This window comes from Micromesistius poutassou (assembly GCF_964030765.1).
Source record: "Micromesistius poutassou genome assembly, chromosome: 4".
In the NCBI taxonomy this organism is placed as follows: domain Eukaryota; kingdom Metazoa; phylum Chordata; class Actinopteri; order Gadiformes; family Gadidae; genus Micromesistius; species Micromesistius poutassou.
In genome coordinates this window covers 20,175,198-20,181,476 of record NC_140274.1, presented here as the reverse complement: position 1 = coordinate 20,181,476, position 6,279 = coordinate 20,175,198, and the positions used below count along the sequence as shown (strand labels likewise).

Below are 6,279 nucleotides of genomic sequence, written 5' to 3'. Positions count from 1 at the left end.
GTGATGACGTGTTTTAAAAAACAGTCCCTAGCCCTCCCTCACCACCACCACCACACCCCTCTCTCTCTCTCTCTCCCTCTCTCTCTCCCTCTCTCTCTCTCTCTCTCTCTCTCTCTCTCATTGATCCTCAGACACTTCCTGCCGGAAAGATGATTCTCTAGGAGTAGTCTCTGGGGAGGAATGGGGAGGGGGGGTACTGGGGGGTTGGTGTGGGTTGTGTGGGTTTGGGTTGGGTTGGGTGGGGGTGGGTGGAGGTTGGTGGGGGTGTGTGGGGGTGGATGGGGGTGGAGGGTTAATGGCTGGAGCATGCTGGCAACATGCAGCCTTCTCCTTGGTGGAAGTCATCGATCAAAACTTCAAATGTACATCACAGGAAAACATCAAACAACCGGGCGCTGCTGGTGTGTGTGTGTGGTGGAGTGTGTGTGTGGTGGAGTGTGTGTGTGGTGGGAGGGTGTGTGTGTGTGTGTGTGTGTGTGTGTGTGTGGTGGAGTGTGTGTGTGTGTGTGTGTGTGTGTGTGTGTGTGTGTGTGTGTGTGTGTGTGTGTGTGTGTGTGGTGTGTGGTGGAGTGTGTGTGTGGTGTGTGGTGGAGTGTGTGTAGGGTGTGGGTGTGTGTGTGTGTGTGGTGGGAGGGTGTGTGTGTGTGTGTGTGTGTGGTGGGAGGCTTTGTGTGTGTGTGTGTGTGTGGGGGGGGGGGGGATTTAGTGTGTGTGTGTGTGGTGGGGGTTTAGTGTGTGTGTGTGGTGGGAGGGTGTGTGTGTTTCTGTGTGTGTGTATATGTGTGTGTGTTTCTGTGTGTGTATATGTGTGTGTGTGTGTGTGTATATGTGTGTGTGTTTCTGTGTGTGTATATGTGTGTGTGTTTCTGTGTGTGTGTGTGTGTGTGTTTCTGTGTGTGTATATGTGTGTGTGTTTCTGTGTGTGTGTGTGTGTGTGTGTGTTTCTGTGTGTGTATATGTGTGTGGCTAAAGCAGAGAGCCGAGGCTTTGAGCCGAGGGGTCCAGGGGAAGTGTTTAAAGTGGTGGACGGAGAGCAGCCTCCTGGGGGCCGTGGGCCACATGGGGGCCACATGGGGGGGCCGCGGGGGGCCGTGGGGGGCCGCCGTGGGGCCGCTGGCCTCTGGTGGATCGATCGTCACGGCTCTAGTGAAGCTCCACGCCCCACGCCTGAAGCTTTAACTCTCTTAGAGGATACACAACCAACACTGAGTGGGTGAGTGAGTGAGTGAGTGAGTGAGTGAGTGAGTGAGAGAGAGTGTGTATGCGTGTGGCACATAATCAGGTTTCTCTATGGCTGGGATATGAATAGATTCTAAAGAATAAAAGAAACATTCCCCATACATTAAAACAGAGATTAGATCATACATTACAAATATAAGATTTCTCACTCCGGGGCTCTAGACCCTACGGACCTGGACCCTACAGGTCTAGACCCTACGGACCTGGACCCTACAGGTCTAGACCCTACACACCTGGACCCTACAGGTCTAGACCCTACGGACCTGGACCCTACAGGTCTAGACCCTACGGACCTGGACCCTACAGGTCTAGACCCTACACACCTGGACCCTACAGACCTGGACCCTACAGACCTGGACCCTACAGGTCTAGACCCTACGGACCTGGACCCCACGGACCTGGACCCTACAGGTCTAGACCCTACGGACCTGGACCCTACAGGTCTAGACCCTACGGACCTGGTCCTGGTAGCAGCATAATGTGAGGGTCCTACAGCGATCACAGAGACCACCTGGATTAGCCAACAGCCGGTCAATCCCTGTGTGTGCGTGTGACCCTCGACCTACGATTACGTCTGCTACAGAGCTAGCAAGGCTGTGTGTGTGTGTGTGTGTGTGTGTGTGTGTGTGTGTGTGTGTGTGTGTGTGTGTGTGTGTGTGTGTGTGTGTGATGATGTCATCAGAGCCCCTCGGTGGCGGGGCTGAAGATAGCTCAGTAAACCACACTTTCAACAACAACAACAACACAGGGAGCAGCAGCAGCACAGGAAGTACATACCCCCTGTGTGTGTGTGTGTGTGTGTGTGTGTGTGTGTGTGTGTGTCCACCTCCTCCTCCATACGGCCGCCATCTTAACACGCCCACACGTGTGAAGACGTGTTTATGTTAAGGAGTATTCATATTTATTGTTATTCGCTGTTATTTGCTGCTCTTAAGGAAACATAACTATATTTACATATTAAGGTTGGAGACCTCCAGACCTCGGTAATTATATCCTAAAGTAAAAAATCGAACTGATAAAACACACACACACAAAATATAATGTTTTACTATAAAAAATGTTTTCTCTCTGTAGGCCTATCGATTTAATTATAGATAATGAGTTTATGTGTAGTGTATCGCTTGGGTTGTGTTTGTTGTTTGTAGGGTTAATTTTGGTAGTAATTTTGCTCATCCAGAAATGCAATAAATAAGCTCCATTAAAATAAAAAAAAATTCTGGAGCTCCAAGCCCTGGCCGCGGCCGCGGTGAAGGGGTTAACCGACGCCTCTGTGCTCTGCAGCGAGCCCAGAGAGGAGGACCCTAACGGGGGAGGACACATCGCTGTGCTGCTCCTCCTGCCCGGAGCTTCGTTCCGTAGATGATGGTGATTCATCTCTACAGCCCCCCCTCACCCTCTCCTCACCAGAGGGGAGGCTGGCGGAAGAGAGAGGGGGGAGAGGGAGATGGAGATGGCGTAGAGAGAGAGAGAGAGAGAGAGAGAGAGAGAGAGAGAGATGGAGAGAGAGATGGAGTAGAGAGAGACTTTGGTTCCTGGCCATGATTGGCGGAGCCGGGGCCACGAGGAAGAGTGTTCCAAGCACACGGCCCGGCACAGCCAATCAGAGTGCAGTGAGCGTTCAGCATGGAGCCACCTGACAGAGGAGGACTGTTTCCATAGCAACACCTCCGAGGGGGCTGTGGGTGAGGTGTGGCGGGGGTGGGGGGGGGGGTGGGCGATAAAGCAAGTGGAGCAAGAAAGAGTGTGAGAGAGTTCACCGAGTTTCTAAGGAAGACGAGAAATAGTATACACTTGCGTGGGAGTATGTGCGTGTGCGCCGCGCGGACACACGCGCGCACACATTCAGCGATCTCCCTCCTCCGAGTCCCACGCCCACACCCCCTCTGTGTCCTCGGTCTCCGCGCAACGCGCCGAGCGGCTCAGCGGCGCTCGGCAGCGGAGCGGAACGCGGCGTGAATGGGCTGAATGACATCCTCCCAGACGCCGGGAGACCAGCGGGGAGAGAGAGAGAGAGTTGTGAATGGAGGACGTGGTGGTCAGACGTTGGACCTGCAGAGCCCCCAGCAGGCGGAGGAGAGCTTATGTAACTCGGCAGTAACAGCCCTGAGCCCTTTGAGGGAAATGTTCATATTCATGAAGCACATTGAGAATAAAGGCACTGATGGTGTAGCTGCCTGCATGTTAAGTTGTGGTTTAAAATACAGTATGAGGTTTCTTTAAGGAACATCCTGACACAATCAGGTTTTATTTGGATCAATGCTTATTTTTTTTTAAGCCAGAACTTCACACGTAAAATATCATAGCATAACACTTTCAAAAGATACGATAGTTACAGAAGTCTCTCAATCAGTGAGATTATTTTGTCTGTGTGTGTGTAAGTGTGTATGCGCATATTAGTCTGTTTGTCTGTGTGTGTGTGTGTGTGTAATTGTCTCTGTGTGCGTGTGTGCATATTAGTCTGTGTGCGTGTGCGTGTGAGCCACTCCATAATTCATCATTCATTCATAATAAACATATCGCTGGCGCCCTCTGCTGCCGCCCGGACCTCCGAGCTGAACCCGGTACGGAAAGACCCGCCACTGCCGGCCGTCCTCCAAGCAGCTACGCAGCAGATCAATGGAAACCGTGGCAACGCAACATCAAAGGGCATCCATCCAAGAAACACACACGCCGTGGTGCGTGTGTGTGCGTGTGTGTGTGTGTGTGTGTGTGTGTGTGTGAAAAAGAATCAAATAATGCTTTAGATATTGAGCTGTCAATCACTGCTTTATCAGCTGTCAATCACTGCTGATGAACACGGGGTGAAGGAAGATCACGGCAGAGTAGATTTGATGCTCTTTATTTGATATATATTAAAGCAAAGCCCTTCAACGCTAGCGAGCAGACAATGCAGCATGCACAGAATATAAGGAGAAGAATATATAGTAGGATATAGAGAATAACCATCAGCTCAGCTTAAGGCTGAACATTTTAAATCTTGATCAGCTCACTCACCAACCACGTCCCTATATAATAACCTCTCAACTACTATATGATCGACATAACAGACCCTTGTTTACCCTTATTGATTAATAATGTTTAATACGCGTGATTATATCTGCCTGACTGACAGGGTTGCCAGATTGGGCCTGAAGCATAGCCATGGCAAAGCTTAGAGGAGAAATAGGATTTCTTAAAGTGTAGGCCTACACGGTCTTCGTCATCTTTATAGGAAGTACACCCACAATTTCTATTTTGTATATTGAATAAACCCTTACTAAGCAAAACATGATTAACTTGATCACAAAAAATCCCATATCAATAATCGTTTATACTATTACATTTCTTGAATCAATTCATTACTATAGCACTCAGATATTAATTCTAGTAATAATCTGAGACTATGATTAACATTTGTACCCTGAATCCACTCATTAATCATCTAATTTCATATAATCCCATGAGATTGCCTCTCAACATTAATCTAACCTCCGTGGATTAGAGATGCCCCCTGCGGTCTGCACAAATCAAGGGAGGGCGGTGGGACCGTTCAACCCTTCCGGATAATAATTAAATGGAATCGACTGCCCCCTAGTGGGTCACACGGGGTAGTACAGCCAACAAGCGACGGCAAAGCTTCGTTTAATGGAGAAAGGATCCCAACTCAAGCGTCACCCACTACATGCATGTTCCCCATCTGCTCTCCTCCCAGGACTCTGGGTTTAAAAGGTCCCATGTTATGCCACCAGGTGTGAGTGTGATTAGCTAATCACACTCACACCTGGTGGCATAACATGGGACCTTTAAAGGTCTCATCGCTGATCTACGCTCTGAGGTGACGCTAAGCGGCTGCCGGTCGTCCCAAACCTCCCGTTCAGAGGTTGGCGTCGGACTCATGGAAGCGGTGGAGGTGGTCGGAGTACCTGGAGAGGAGGAGGAGGAGGAGGAGGGGGGGAAGGAGGAGGAGAGAGGAGGGGAAGAGGAGGAGGGGAAGGAGGAGGAGAGAGGAGGAGGAGGGAGGTGGAGGAGAGAGGAGGGAAGGAGGTGGAGGAGAGAGGAAGGGAGGAGGGAGGAGAGAGGAGGGGAAGAGAAGAGAGGAGGAGGAAGAAGAGGAAGAGGAGAGAGAAGGAGGAGGAGAGAGGAGGAGGAGGGGAAGGAGGAGGAGAGAGGAGGGGAAGAGGAGGAGGGGAAGGAGGAGGAGAGGAGAGAGGAAGGGAGGAGGGAGGTGGAGGAGAGAAAGAGAAGAGAGGAGGAGGAAGAAGAGGAAGAGGAGAGAGGAGGGGAGGAGAAGGAGAGAGGAGGAGGAGGAGGGGGAGAAGGAGAGTTTCACTTCATACCGCTGACGCAAGACATATCACTCATTAATAAATACTACGCTTCAGATTGTTTTTAGTTTATCGATAAATATAAGATACAATATATCTATAAATATAGATAGATATTTATTATACAAAAGTTATCTTAGAAAGAACAAAACAAAAACATCGTCATGATGTGAAGGCTGATCTCAACACGTGATGTCATGAACTCACTTGTTGGCGCAGAAGGCGGTGCAGTCCCTCCCGATGCTCTCGCTCCAGGCCGTCTTGTACAGAACCTGACAGGCACCAAAAGACACACAAGTCACATCACCGCCCCGCCATCGCAGCTAGCACAGAGCTAGCATGGATGCTGTCCGTAGCCTACGTGCTAGGCGAGCGGTCAGGTGACCCACCAGGAAGACCAGGCAGTGCAGGAAGAGGGTGTAGAAGAAGGCGATGGTACGGGCCACCTTATTGGACAGGATCCCCCGGCCCTGAGACACAACGGGACAGAGGTTAGGCACAGATACGGCCGGTGTGTGTGTGTGTGTGTGTGTGTGTGTGTGTGTGTGTGTGTGTGTGTGTGTGTGTGTGTGTGTGTGTGTGTGTGTGTGTGTGTGTGTGTGTGTGTGTGTGTGTGTGTGCATGTTTGTGTGTGTGCCTGCATGTGTGTATCACCAGGCTGAGTGTGGCTGAGCGTGTGTGCGTGTACGCGTGCGTGTCTCACCAGGCTGAGTGTGGCTGAGCGTGTGTGCATGTA

The 6,279-nt window shown here is 50.7% G+C and overlaps 1 long non-coding RNA gene across 1 annotated transcript; it reads right to left on the bottom strand.

Moving 5' to 3' along the window:
* Positions 1-5,756: 5,756 nt before the first annotated feature.
* LOC311341944 lies at positions 5,757-6,212 on the bottom strand. The gene is made up of 3 exons (XR_014633375.1): positions 6,198-6,212; positions 5,933-6,013; positions 5,757-5,815 (listed from the first exon to the last, which is right to left on the bottom strand). It is a non-coding gene; the product is annotated as an uncharacterized lncRNA (long non-coding RNA).
* Positions 6,213-6,279: the final 67 nt, after the last annotated feature.